The 15,005-nt window shown below is 41.8% G+C and overlaps 1 pseudogene; it reads right to left on the bottom strand.

Moving 5' to 3' along the window:
* Positions 1–12,674: 12,674 nt before the first annotated feature.
* LOC147420979 (uncharacterized) lies at positions 12,675–13,750 on the bottom strand (annotated as a pseudogene).
* Positions 13,751–15,005: the final 1,255 nt, after the last annotated feature.

Genomic DNA, 15,005 nt, shown 5'->3' with positions numbered 1-15,005 from the left:
GCATGCTTGCGAGGATCGTCCCATAGTCCATAATCTTCTACATGGCTCAAGCATATCCATCGAAGTCGAGCAATGGCGCATTTGCACCGCACGCATGGGCATGGTAATCGCTCGACCAACCACCGTGATCTATCCGGTTCAGTGGACGGGCCAAAATCATCCCAAGCAACCTACATTAATAAATTACATACACTAATTAAAATCAAATTACCAAAGAATATTAATAAAATATCAGTAAAAAGTAAAAATTAAACTTTTAGGTAAAAATGTCATTTTCAAAGTACTAGGAATACTTTCATTTTATAAAAAAACATAGTACGAATAGATTTTGAGGATCAATAGTAATAATATCAGAACGTGGCCATCTATGTATATGGCCCAAATTTGCGCCGCGGTAATAGGTGCGGTAATCAGCGCGGTAAGAGACGAGGTAATGCTCGCGGTAATAGGAGCGGCAAATCAATTTTCAAATTTTTTTATAAATAGGGGCACCCGCGTGTCCCGCGAAGTTCAAAGGCCTAAAATTTGAATTTCATCGTCTTCTCCACAGAAGCCGAGAGCGCGAACCTCACAACCTTGAGCTCTACTTCCATCTCTACTCTTCTACTCTCTACCATCTCTTCCACTCTCCTACCCTCTCCCAACAAGTGCTTCAATTCCATGTAAGTCTGGTTGTTATGTTTTTTGATTTTTTTACACGCATACACACGCATACACACATGCATACACTCATACGCACGCATGCACACACATGCATACACATGCATACACACACACTAATTACACACACTAATTAGTGCATGTGTTCTTTACACACACTAATTAGTGTATGCATTATTCTAATGCACACACTAATTAGTGTAAGTAAAGTACACCATAACCTAAATTTGTTAATTAGTGGTTACTTGCAAAATCTAAACATTAATGCACACACTAATTACATACACTAATTAGAGCATGTGTTCTTTACACACAATAATTAGTGTGTGCATTATTCTAATGCACACACTAATTAGTGTAAGTAAAGACACACCAAAACCTAAATTTGTTAATTATTAGTTATTTGCAAAATCTAAACACTAATTATTCTAATGCACACACTAATTAGTGTAAGTAAAGACACACCAAAACCTAAATTTGTTAATTATTAGTTATTTGCAAAATCTAAACTTGTTAGATTTGTCAAATTAGTTACTTGCAAAATCTAAACTTGTTACACACACTATTTAGTGTGTGCATTGGTTAATGGGATTGGCCAATTCACACACTAATTAGTATGTGTTAACACATACTAATTTGTGTGTGATTAGTGTGTGCATTGGCCAATGTGATTGGTCAATGCACACACTAATTAGTTTGGGATTAGTGTGTGCATTGGTCAATTGGATTGGCCAATACACACACTATTTAGTGTGTGATTAGTGTGTGCACAAGCTAATTGGATTGGCCAATACACACACAAATTAGTATGTGTTAACACACACTAATTTGTGTGTGATTAGTGTGTGGGTTGGCCAATGTGATTGGTCAATGCACACAATAATTAGTTTGGGATTAGTGTGTGCATTGGTCAATTGGATTGGCCAATACACGCACTATTTAGTGTGTGATTAGTGTGTGCACAAGCCAATCGGATTGACCAATACACACACTATTTAGTGTGTGATTAGTGTGTGCATTGGTCAATTCGATTGGCCAATACACACACTATTTAGTGTGTGATTAGTGTGTGCATTGACCAATGGAATTGGCCAATGCACACACTAATTAGTGTGTGCACAAGCCAATTACACAAGCCAATGCACACACTAATTAGTGTGTGCACACACAAATGCACACACTAATTAGTGTATGTTAACACACATTAATCTAATGCACACACTAATTAGTGTATGTTAATACACACTAATCTAATGCACACACTAATTAGTGTATGTTAAAACACACTAATTAGTGTGTGCACAAGCCAAATATTACACAAGCCAACACTAAAACACACACTAATTAGTGTGTGAACAAGCCAATTACACAAGCCAACACTAAAACACACACTAATTATGTTAAATTAAACAACAATCAACACAAAAACATGAACATACCTCCATGATTAAGTCGTAGGTGACGTATTAGGCCCCAATGGCCGTCCAAGTGATCGAGCAATCGATCACACTAATCATAAACACAATAATCTCTTATTAGTCAATACACACACTAATAGCTTATTAGCACTCGAGGCTTTGCAAGACTCTTTTATAGGTTGTAGACACACATTGGATTCTTTCAACATTGGATACTATAGAGAATCCAATGTTAAAAAATCCAATGTTTGAAAAAAATCAATGTGTAAATTTTTAATCATATATTCAAATTTTATACCCTAGTTTAATCTTTGTCGTAATAAATGCAGACCATGTCTTCTTCTTCCACACCACGCTTTCGCAGCATTCAGGATTTCATGGCAGACGGGATGTCATATCCCGACGCTCTCTCTGGCTATCATTCACAGCCGTCGCCTTAGCAGTCATCATCAGGGTTCGGTTGGTTTCGGGACGCTCTTGGTGGGTCCGCTGCCGTACCTGTGTGACCGATCCAGATGTGGAGAGGGCATTGCGTCTTCGGGCTGAGTGGTTAGGTTCGCAGCAGACCCTTATGCAGCGCTATTCACCTGTGCAACTAGCAGTTTTTGGATTATCAGAGGTCTCTACTCCGATTGGTGGCACTCCATACCTGCAGAGTTTTCCAGCTACAGCTCAAGGTTCAACTTCTCCTTCACAGGGTCCAACGCCCTAGGGTCCGACGCCACGGACGTCCACCTATCCATCACCTATCTAACCTTCTGTCCCAGATTCACGTCCGCGCTCTTCTGGCAGTCAGCATTAGAGCAGCTCGCACGCTAGCGCCGGTCGATCTCGACGAGGGAGCGGAGCTAGTTGTTGTTTTGGGGGGGGGGGGGGGGAGTACTACAGATTCTCCTCCACAGTCACCGCTCCGTGCTCCAGCAGAAGATGAGGACCATGACATGCCTTCACTAGATGCTCGCGGGTTATACTACTAGGTTCATAGAGGAGGTATGGTGGATCTCGGGACAGCGCAGGGCAGGAGATTCCGCACACACGTCAACCAATTAATCCACTCCACATATATCAATTGTTTTCTCAAATTTGATCAACAAGATCCCTACAACCTCGCATATATAGAGACAACTATGCACATGCATTTCCCCAACCCTGAGGGGCAACAATTCTCAAGGCAATGGTTGCAAGAGCATGTCAAAACATTTCTGAAGAACAAAAAATCTAGTGTGAGGAGAGCTGCAAAGAAGACAATGGAGTCTCCAGAGCATAGCTATCAGCCAGGAAATTGCTACAAACGGAAGTCGTGGCTCCCTGCAAAATACATAAAATAACATGCTACAGACCATAAATCAATAGATCTCCATACCTACGCCATCGTGTACGCATAAACGCCATATCAAATCTCACATAAAAGAGGCACTAGATCGAGAGCGAGACAGAGTAAGCGAGCACGTGCAGGCGCACCTCCTAGAGCGGAGTGCTACGCCGGCACGGCGAGAGAGAAGAGGGAAGAGGAGAGAAGAACAACGCAATCATTGGGTGCAATCTCCCCCCGTGCAAGAGTGACCATTTCCCTCTTGCACGTATTTGTTATATAGATTTCTTGAATGGTCAAATTGGTTATAAACTGGCCGGCCGGTCATAAATGGCGTAAGCTCATAAAGAGCACTTGAATAATAAAATGTACATAAAATATGATATCCTTTTGCAATAGCCTAACTCGGTCAAGCCTTTTCCACCTGTCACAGCTGCAATAAATAATAAGATATCAATTCCATAACATACCTCTCCGTTGGAAAGCAACTATCCTCAGTTGCGAAGATAAAAATCTGCAAAGAGTACTTGTCAAAAACAGTGATTAGTATGTTGTGTCAAAAACATCATATAATAAAAGAAAAATTTATGAAAATAAACAACATTAGCTTATGCCTGTCGTCATCCACATACTACCTATTCTAGTGTCCCATACCACTAGAATAAGCAGTATATGTCATACCCTGATGAATCAGGATATCATTGGTCACACTCATTATAATCAATTCGCATCAATCTCAATCCAATTCCATAAATATTGTCGCGACAATCCACAAAAATTCAAGTCCAAATATTTACCAACATATATCCGTTTCAAATCCAAAATCCAAATATCCAAATCCAAAAAGCACTTTCATTATGTACCCGGGTAACAAAATTATACTAGTTGCAGTGGTGGCCAGCCATTGCAGCATGATTTTGTGATTGGTGTTGCCTAAATCGGCGAATCTACACCAATAAGATGTGCTGCCTAAATCGGCGAATCTGCACTAGATGAGCATTGACACATTGCCTAAATCAGCGAATCCATGGCCTGTGACCAATGGACTAGACATGGCATAAAAAGTGAAGAATAAATGACCTGTTTGCTATAAAATTTGAATAGACCGGAATGTGTTAGCGATCATCGCATACCAACTGAGCTCATGTAAGTAGTGGTATGATAAGTCATCTCAGTAAGAGTTCAATTTAAGGAAAGTAGAACCGAACGCATGACATTAGAAACAATGGATTTTGCAACATAATGTAAGCAAGTAAGGGAGCATCTGAAAAATTCTTGCCTGCTGCAAAGGTGCTGGGTATCTGTAGGGGTGTGAGAATATCTACAAAATGACTCACTTAAAAGAAATCAAATATAATAAATATTAATTTATCAAACCACTATTAAACTAGAGGATTCGTGCATAAGGAGATGTGGTGAAGGGTGGGGGAATGTGGAGGGGCCAAGATAAGAGAAGAGATGGAATAAGCAGTTGGGGTGAATTAAATAATTTTACTTTTAGGTCTAAAGATACGTAGCGAGATTTTACTTATCAGGGAGAATTGTAATGATGTTTGAAGAGGGGTATTACCATAATGCATTAAGGATTGTCATACCTAGATTTTTATATGAGAACATTGTATTTAGATTTATCTGCAAAACTATTCTAAAAAACAAAGCACTAAAAACAATTGCTTGTTAAATTGAATAAGACGTTAATAAGTGCAATCAAATGCATTAACATTTGAAACGTCATGAAGGAAAAATTTGATGCAAATTTGTTTGCCAAGAAAAAAGAATGAAAGTAGATAACTTAAAGTACAAATGAGCGGATCAGAGAGATGTTAAATAACTTGACAGGGTGGTGTGCAAGATTGGGATGACTAGTGGATATCGATCGTCAGAGAAAGTGAGGCCACACTCAATGTATGAATGTTAGGATAGGTCAACATTAGGTTTCCTAAAGTAGTTGGCTGCAAATCGGGCATAGAGGTAAATATCCTTCAGTAAACATAGTCTTTTGTGAAGGAGTATGGGAAACATTGACAGTGATGTGATACATAAGCAAATAAATGGAACTATATCAAGTAATATGTAACAAAAATTGCAATACCATTGTACCATATGATGGAACAAAATAGAGCAATCAATTTGAAAATCTAATTCCATTACATCACTGTTTGTATATTACGCCATTAATTATGTATTGCAAGATTATACCCATTTGTAGTCTGGATAGCATGTCACTTTAAGTGTTGGTAGCTAGAAGTGGATGTAGTTAGAGTTCTCTGATGGTCATGCGTGTAATACTTAGGCCTGATACATATTGATCATGCACAAAATATTGAAGGTGAGGGAAAATACATCCCAATGACAGATACCTAGCATGTGACAGATGAGATAGGACCGTAGTACGTGAGTCCCTCACACGACACCAAAACCATAAAAGAATTTTGACTATCAACGATATATCCATTGCTTTACAAAAATTTGAAACATGAAGAAAATAATCACGAGTCTCCTTTGAGAGAACCTAATAACTTAATCCTTAGCAAAAATTCGTTGTACTGTTGCACAATTTTGACAATGCTACAGACGGGAGCATGGCTGCCCTGCGAAATACCCAAAATAACATAGTAAACAACATAAAATAGACTAATCGGCATACCTGGCACAATCACGTGGTCCCCTGATCGCAAGATACGTGAACAGAGAGAGACAAAGAGTGAGAGAGATTGAGAGATCACGTTTTGAGAGAGAGAGAGAGAGAGAGAGAGAGAGAGAGAGAGAGAGAGAGAGAGAGAGAGTTGGCAAGCTGCACCTACCAACTCAACTTTTGCTAGCGGTTGTAGGAGAATTGCGCCCTCAAAAGGGCAGCGACTGGCGAATTCTAGGGGATAGAGTCGCATGGCAACTGGGGGATGGCGTGGTTAGAGGCTAGCTGCTACATGGACGTAGGTGCACGACCACGTCCGCAGAAGAAAGTGGAGACTGGCAAATGCATGTAGTTCAGTTTCATGTGGGAAGGAAGAAAAGCGTCCGATTTGTATGCATGCGTTCTACACCACAACTAAAGCATGCATTTGGGCACCTTTGTGATGCTCGCTCCTCGAAACTTGAGTGTGTTGTTGGCGGACTATAGTGTATGCCGACCCTTGACAACATAGCTAGCCATTTTCGTACATCCACTGTGCGCCAAGTTCTTGCCGCTGCTATTTTTCTTCTTCACAAAGCCGCTTAGAGTTGCTTGCTATGAAGAGAGGGACAACTTGCTTCCTATGAAGATGATATTCTTACCTCGCTTCTAGGACTAGAAAGGGAAACACAAGAAAAATTTCTGCTTCTTCTAACCGACTATCGTTTCATACCCTTAAAATCGATATATCGATTAATTTTGTTAATGACAATTCTTCTTCTTTTACTTTGCAATGCAATTGGTCGCATGCATCACACCTCTCTAATCATTATGCTCTTATTAACTATAATCCTAATCTCGATTAACTAGTCTTCACAATATCTAATTAAGTTCTTACTTACGGTGATTGATTTTTATTTTTATTTTTGTTTAGCTAAGATGATAACTATAGAAAACCAAACAATCAATTTGACCAACAAGATTGTTAACGACATAAATAAATAAGCTTAGCTGTAGGGTAGGATTATTGTCATGATTATCTTTGTCGATGTGATGTCCATATAGCCAAGAACGTTTTGCTGGCTCTGATACCACTTCTACAAACGGAAGTCGTGGCTCCCTGCAAAATACATAAAATAACATGCTACAGACCATAAATCAATAGATCTCCATACCTGCGCCATCGTGTGAGCGTAAACGCCATAGAAAATCTCACATGAAAGAGGCACTAGAGAGCGAGACACAGTAAGCGAGCACGAGCAGGCGCACCTCTTAGAGTGGAGTGCTACGCCGGCACGGCGAGAGAGAAGAGGGAAGAGGAGAGAAGAACAACGCAAGCATTGGGTGCAATCTCCCCCCGTGCAAGAGTGACCATTTCCCTCTTGCACGTATTTGTTATATAGATTTCTTTAATGGTCAAATTGGTTATAAACTGGCCGGCCGGTCATAAATGGCCTAAGCTCATAAAGAGCACTTGAATAATAAAATGTACATAAAATATGATATCCTTTTGAAATAGCCTAGCTCGGTCAAGCCTTTTCCACCTGTCACAGTAGCAATAAATAATAAGATATCAATTCCATAACAAAAATGTCCATGATCGATGTGGAGTGGGAGACCGCTATGGGCGAGAAAGAGGATGAAAGGGCAACGGGTGCGAGGATGTATACGCGTGAAGTTGAGGCCAGCAGATCCCATCAGACTCCTACGCATTATGGTTCGGGAGGAAAAACGGCTTGGAAAGACAAATATGTAAGTACAAATATTAGTTTTATTGTAAAAAATCTAACGTTTTCATTTAATTAATTGGTTGCTATTTTTTGTCAGTATAACATTACCATGAGTCGCCTGACCAGAGATGTGCAGAGATATAGAGAGAACCATACCGAGTATCAAACTTGGTGTTGGTTGTTTGAAAATCAAATGATCTCTCGAGAGGAGTTCGAAAATGCGTGCAGAAGTCTGCAACATGTAAGTTTAATCTTATTTAAATAATCAAATTGTTGATTTTATATCAAATATTAAATAACAAAGTGTTAATTGTTTCTTTTTTATGGTTTTGTAGAGTCAAGGAGTTCCATGCGAAATGCCGCCAACTCCCCCATGAGCATCATCTATTTTGTATACGCGGGCCCCGTTTGCCCTTTCCCACATGACCATACTCTATTTTGTACACATAGGCTTTTTTTGCCCTTTATGTAAATGCAATACCTATCATTTTTTGGCTCAATACCTCCCCCAATTGTAATCCCACTTATGTAAATGAAATTATCAATATTTTTTTGGTTCAATGTATTGTCCAATTGTGATATTTTGTTGTAATTAATAATAATTTTGTAAAATAACTAAAATAAATAAATAAATAGATGACCTTTTGGATGGTCTTGCAAAGGACAATCCAAACGGTCATCTATTTTTTTATAATAAATCCTGTCGTGGTAATGCCGGCGATAACGCACACGCGGAAATGTTTGCGAGTATGTTTGCAGCAAAAAACGCGGTAATAGGCGCGGAAATATAGCCGCAACCATTACCGCTGATGTTACCGCTAGACCATTACCGCAAACGTTTCCGTAGGATTTTCCGCGTACAGGAATTTTTATATTTCAAGTTTGTTTGTTTTTTTTGCGGTAATGTAAGCGATAATACCGCGCATATGTTATAGTGTATGAAATGTCAATAAAATCTATCATCCTAAACTCAAAAAACACACACACACACACACACACACTGTCTCTCTCCCTCTCATATGAGCCTATATAGTCTCTCTTTTCCCAATCTCTCTCTCTCTCTCTCTCTCTCTCTCTCACACACACACACACACACACACACACACACACATACTCACACTCACCCACACACACACACATGCACACATATCCATGAGGAATCTCTCTCAAGCAAACACCCTTACACACACACACACACACAATGCTGATAAGTTAGGAGGGATTAGATAAGCATGTTTCTTGAGGGCCAACTAAATCTTGACGTAATTGGTTAATCTCTAATCTCTCTCTCTCTCTCTCTCTCTCTCTCTCTCTCTCTCTCTCTCTCTCTCTCACACACACACACACACACACACACACACACACACACACACACACACACATGGCAAGGATGAATTTGCAAATCCCCATGTCTGGTGCTTTTAATTCTAGCGTTTGCAATGGACACTCGTGCATGGCGAGCGCTCAAAGTACAAGGTTACGCGACAGGCAATTATCCCATGGTCACGAGTTGATGACTTTGTGCACGGCGAAGGTAAAATTGATGGCTATAATACTGTGTTCAAAAAGTATACTCACCATCGTCATCGTCCGGATCAAAAAAAGAGGCTGCTCTATGATACACGGATTGAAAAAATTGTGTGAGTGCAAAACGATTATTTGTTGCCTCTTAATCTTTTCAATAATTAAGTGTTTTTTAGCATTGGTCTAACAATTCAACTTCTTACTTGTAGGTTTTGGTGTGCATATGGTCCACATGACGAGAGACATGACGAGAGACATGCCTCTACCCCTCATTCTAGCAATGCACTTGATGCATCATTGCAAATTGAGCATGGCACAAGCAAGAAAACTAGAAGGCGACGCAAAAAGTCTCATCAAAAGAGGATTTCAATGCCATTTCAATATTATCCGGCTACAATGTGATCATCTCATATGTTCATCCCTATCATACCGATAAGAATGATTTGGTTTGTCATGGTGAGGGTTCTGAAATTTTGTTCTCTCCATGGTTGTCCAAGGAAAAGAGATTATGGGTGTATAATCTACTTCGGCAAGGGTTCACTCCTCAACAGGTATTGGATGGACATATCAAGGCTTTGCACAATCAACTTACATTGGATCCCCTACATTCTACCACAAGAGATGATTTTCTCTCAATACGTGACATTCTCAACATAGCACGAAAGATAGCGGTTGAGACAATTCAACTGCACGAGGACGATGCCGAGAGCACTAGGCGGTGGTGCCTTGAGAATGAAGCTATGGTTTTCATCTACCAAGAGCAAGACCTCGCACATGGCAAGGATTTCATTCCTGGCATTCAATCGGCATGGCAACACAAGAGATGTGCAAAATGTATGGTGATAACAACCTTATTGCAATGGATGCCACATTCGGAACAAACAAATACAAGGTATGTACTTCAATTCTTGACCTGCATGTATTTTATTGCTAGGATAATGAAATGATTGCCTTTGTCGATTATAGTTCCACTTGTATACTATCTTGGTTTTTGATGCCCATTGCAATGGCGTGCCCGTAGCTTGGGTTTTGACTTCAAGTGCCACGTTCGAGGTGACTTCCACATGGCTATCACAATTTAGAGATTCTATGCTTGATTACCATAAATGTTGGGAACCTTCTGCTTTCATGGTAGATGATGCAGAGACATAAATTTCTGCAATTAGGTATTCACCTCCCTCTATCTTTTACATAAATGCACAATGTTGGTTCTCTTTGATTTCTCATTGATTTCAATGTGAGACCAGGCACGTCTTCAATGTTCCAATCTACTTGTGCTTGTGGCATGTGCGTCGATGTTGGCTCAAGCATCTTGTTAGGAAGGTACGGGGATGGACAACTAGGGCTTCCGTGTTTCATAGCCTTGGAGTCATCATGCACATGCGAGGGCCTTCAAGCACGTCAGAGGTAGAAACACGGAAACATATTAAAGGCATGCTAGATTCCTTCTTCCTCGAATATCATGCGGAGGAGACCTTCATTGAGTAGTTCAAAACATATTGGCACTCAAAAATTGGTACGTATGGTGGCTTTAGGTCATGTTGAAACACTTCATTTTCTTTTCTAGGCTTGATTGCATATGTGCATTTGGTTGTAGACATGTGGGTGCGTGCAGCCAGGACACTCCCATGCACATTCAGGTCAAGATACAAATGGGGCCATCGAAGCCTACCATGGTGTCTTGAAGTCTAAATTTCTTGGGAGCTCAAGGAAGATGGTTGGACGAAGAGTTGATTGGCTGCTACACAAATTAACCTCCACGGCTCTTCCTTTTTATTGGTACGTTCAAATGATGAAGGACAAAGAGTTTGTTCGTAACAATGCAATTGAGAATTTGGTGGAAAATTCTTTTGAGAGGGCAATCAAAATTCCCGATGAGCATATGTCTATAATAGCTGGGGAGGATCGCTCCCATGCACTAGTACAAAGTGCATCAAACCCGGAGATAGTGCACACTGTATACAACCCCGAGAGCATATGGGCATGTTGCACATGTGCTTGGTCTGAAAAGGGAATCATTTGCAAACACCAAATAAAGGTGATGCTTCTATAAAGTGTCTCTCCTTTGTCTTTAAAGGATATGTGCTTGAAGATGTATGGAAGACAGGTAGAAGATCTCCATGCTAGGCCATCACTCCCTATTAGAACACATGATGAGGAGGATGCCCCAGAAAGTGCTACAATGGGAGACCAGATTGGCTTTGATAGTGATGAGGCAAAATTTCAAGAGGAGCAGCCTATTGTTGACAGTGTGAAGGGATTAAGGGATCTTGATAATCTCTTTCAAGAGCTTTATCAATTGTTCGTGACTACAATGGCTTGATAGAGGAAGCTTGTTCAATCGTAAAGAATGGCATTGCTCAACTGAATGCATTAAAACCACAAAAAGAGGATGCCTATCAACAAAGTCCAGGTTTCATTGCCACCCAAGATGCTTTTGGTAACACTTTGAAGAGAGCACAACCTTTTATTGAGAAGAGGTTTGGGAGAAGGCGACCATCACAAAGCAACAAGGAAGATGTAGTTAACCCATTCACATCCTCTATGGGAAAAAAGAGACATTCCATACAACAAAAGCTTGATGATCGTGCGGCGAAAGAAGACAAGGCGCCTCACACATTGGATACAGAATCCTAAGTACTCAATCATGAAATTGTATTTTTCCCTTATTTTGACAAAATCGCACATTATCTCAACTTGTGACTCTACCATCTTAAGTGTTTGAGAGAGAGAGAGAGAGAGGGCTCACATGTGGCATTGAATTGGTGTTAATGCAACTAGTGAGAGAGGGACTCTACAATTTTTATTGAGAAATGGTCTAGCCATACTTAGTGTGAGTAGAGAGAGTCACACCGAAGATTTAGAGAGGGATATATATAAAGAGGGGGAAAGGGAGAGAGAGAGAGAGAGAGAGGGGGAGAGAGAGAGAGAGAGAGAGAGAGGGATCACATGTGGCATTGAATTGGTGTTAATGTAACTAGTGAGAGAGGGACTCTAAAATTTTCATTGAGAAATGGTCTAGCCATACTTAGTGTGAGTAGAGGTAGTCACACTGAAGATTTAGAGAGGGATATAAAGAGGGGGAGAGAGGATAGGGATTTACATAAAGGGGGCGGAGGGGGGGACCAAAATTTAGCATTCATTGTGTGAATCTTAGTGTGTGTGAGACAAGAGCAAGGTTGCATAATATAATGAAGACCCGATTAAAGGTTGAGAAAAGAGGGATTGTCACATAAACAACCAATAGCCAATGAAGACCTTGCTTTGTTAAAAATTTGAAGTGTTACAACAAGGATTGCATACAATAAAACTACTCAACACAATATTGCAAAAGAGGGCTCTAAAACAAAATGGGATCTTGTTTGATCTTTGCCCTCAACCTCTCGGAATGCCTGGGGATAGCAATAGAAGAGGCATCATGGTCCTTCCACTTTTTGGCGAGCAGAACGCCTAAGGGTCTTTGGGCTCCTTGATGCGATCACCTACCAAAATGAAAGCATGATCAAGCGATAAGTATAACTTTTATCCAACTATTGAAGTTAATTTACAGCAAGAATTACCTTTCGTGCTTGCAGACTACCAATAGCACCTCCTTGTGCCGGTGAGCATCGTTCAATGGCATTATTGTTAGCTCCAAAGACAATGATCTTCCCATTGCTTATGAGCATTGACTTTGTCATTGCCAAATCTCCCGGTATAATGTGTGGCTTCCCAGGGGTTGGTGTGCAAAGATCAATTGGTTGTTCATGGCTTCTGAAGGCCGGTGGTGTACACAAGTCAATGGGGGCGTTGTGGGAGCCCCGAATGGAACCACATCAAGGGTATCGAGTCATGGCTAACTGAGCACCTTGCAATATCCAGCATGTTTGTTTATTGTGTGTTTGTGTGTCCCCGCGTGTACATGCGCGGAACGCATGTCCGTGTGAACTAATCTCAAACTCACAGACAACAACTGCAAAGTCACAATCTCAATCCAGCTTCATTTTAAAATCGTAAGACAAATTAAAGAAAAAATTAATATAAAATTCCTAATTCTGTTGCTCAGCCTTCGTTTTAAAATCGGAAGATTAATCAAAGGTAAAATTAATACAGAATTCCTAATTCTGTTGCTCAGCCACTATTCCATCTGGTGTGCCAAAGACGCCTTGCTTCCACCCAGCCCCGGCGACCGTGGAAAATGCACACATCTTGGCCATACTGAAGTACTCGCCTCCACGAGCGAGAGAGAGAGAGAGAGAGAGAGAGTGTTCAAGACAGCCGAGTCGGCCTGCAGTTCCAGTTCCCCGCCACTCAAGCTCTATATACACCGCTCTGCACAGAGAGAGAGAGAGAGAGAGTGAGAGAGAGAGAGAGTCCTTACCCAGTGGCCTGTTTCACGTGTGTCGAAGCTAGCAGGCGACCCGAACTTTGCTACTGGAGGCTCATCGTCGTTATCCTGCAATGCCGGTTGCAATTCTCCTCGCCCTCGTCGACTCTCGGCTTTGGTTTCCATTTGAATGAAATGCAAGGCCAAGCCTGCGGACTGCAAAGTAAGCGAGAGTAACTCCTGCCCCGCACTTTGCACTAAGCAAGAAAGAGAGAGAGAGAGAGAGAGAGAGAGAGAGAATAACTGCTTGGCACAGCAGTGGCACGTTGAATGCAGCTGAGTCGCCTGGGACCACATTTCCACGCGACCCGAACTTTGCTACTGGAGGCTCATCTTCGTTATCCTGCAATGCCGGTTGCAATTCTCCTCGCCCTCGTCGACTCTCGGCTTTGGTTTCCATTTGAATGAAATGCAAGGCCAAGCCTGCGGACTGCAAAGTAAGCGAGAGTAACTCCTGCCCCGCACTTTGCACTAAGCAAGAAAGAGAGAGAGAGAGAGAGAGAGAGAGAGAATAACTGCTTGGCACAGCAGTGGCACGTTGAATGCAGCTGAGTCGCCTGGGACCACATTTCCACGCGACCCGAACTTTGCTACTGGAGGCTCATCGTCGTTATCCTGCAATGCCGGTTGCAATTCTCCTCGCCCTCGTCGACTCTCGGCTTTGGTTTCCATTTGAATGAAATGCAAGGCCAAGCCTGCGGACTGCAAAGTAAGCGAGAGTAACTCCTGCCCCGCACTTTGCACTAAGCAAGAAAGAGAGAGAGAGAGAGAGAGAGAGAGAGAGAGAACGCTGCCTCGCAGTGCCTCGAATGCAGATGAATAGAGAGAGAGAGAGAGAGAGAGAATAACTGCTTGGCACAGCAGTGGCACGTTGAATGCAGCTGAGTCGCCTGGGACCACATTTCCACGCGACCCGAACTTTGCTACTGGAGGCTCATCGTCGTTATCCTGCAATGCCGGTTGCAATTCTCCTCGCCCTCGTCTCTCGGCTTAGGTTTCCATTTGAATGCAATGCAAGGCCAAGCCTGTGGACTACAAAGTAAGCGAGAGTAACTCCTGCCCCGCACTTTGCACTAAGCGAGAGAGAGAGAGAGAGAGAGAGAGAGAGAGAGCTGCCTCGCAGGGCCTTGAATGCAGATGAGTAGAGAGAGAAAGAGAGAGAGAGAGAGAGAGAGAGAGAGAGAGAGAGAATAACTGCTTGGCACAGCAGTGGCACGTTGAATGCAGCTGAGTCGCCTGGGACCACATTTCCACGCGCTGCCTGAGCGTGGGGCACTCCCCGGGAAACAGCGTGGGGCACTCGGCGTGAAACAGGCCAGCGTGGATAGTTGACGCCACTGGGGAAAGGTCGCCACCTTGCCACGTTCGCAAGCTGGCCGAT

Source organism: Adiantum capillus-veneris, chromosome 28, assembly GCF_014529385.1.
Source record: "Adiantum capillus-veneris isolate H3 chromosome 28, ASM1452938v2, whole genome shotgun sequence".
NCBI classification, from domain to species: Eukaryota; Viridiplantae; Streptophyta; class Polypodiopsida; order Polypodiales; family Pteridaceae; genus Adiantum; species Adiantum capillus-veneris.
Note: the sequence above shows the minus strand (reverse complement) of the source record. Positions and strands in the feature narration are given on the sequence as shown.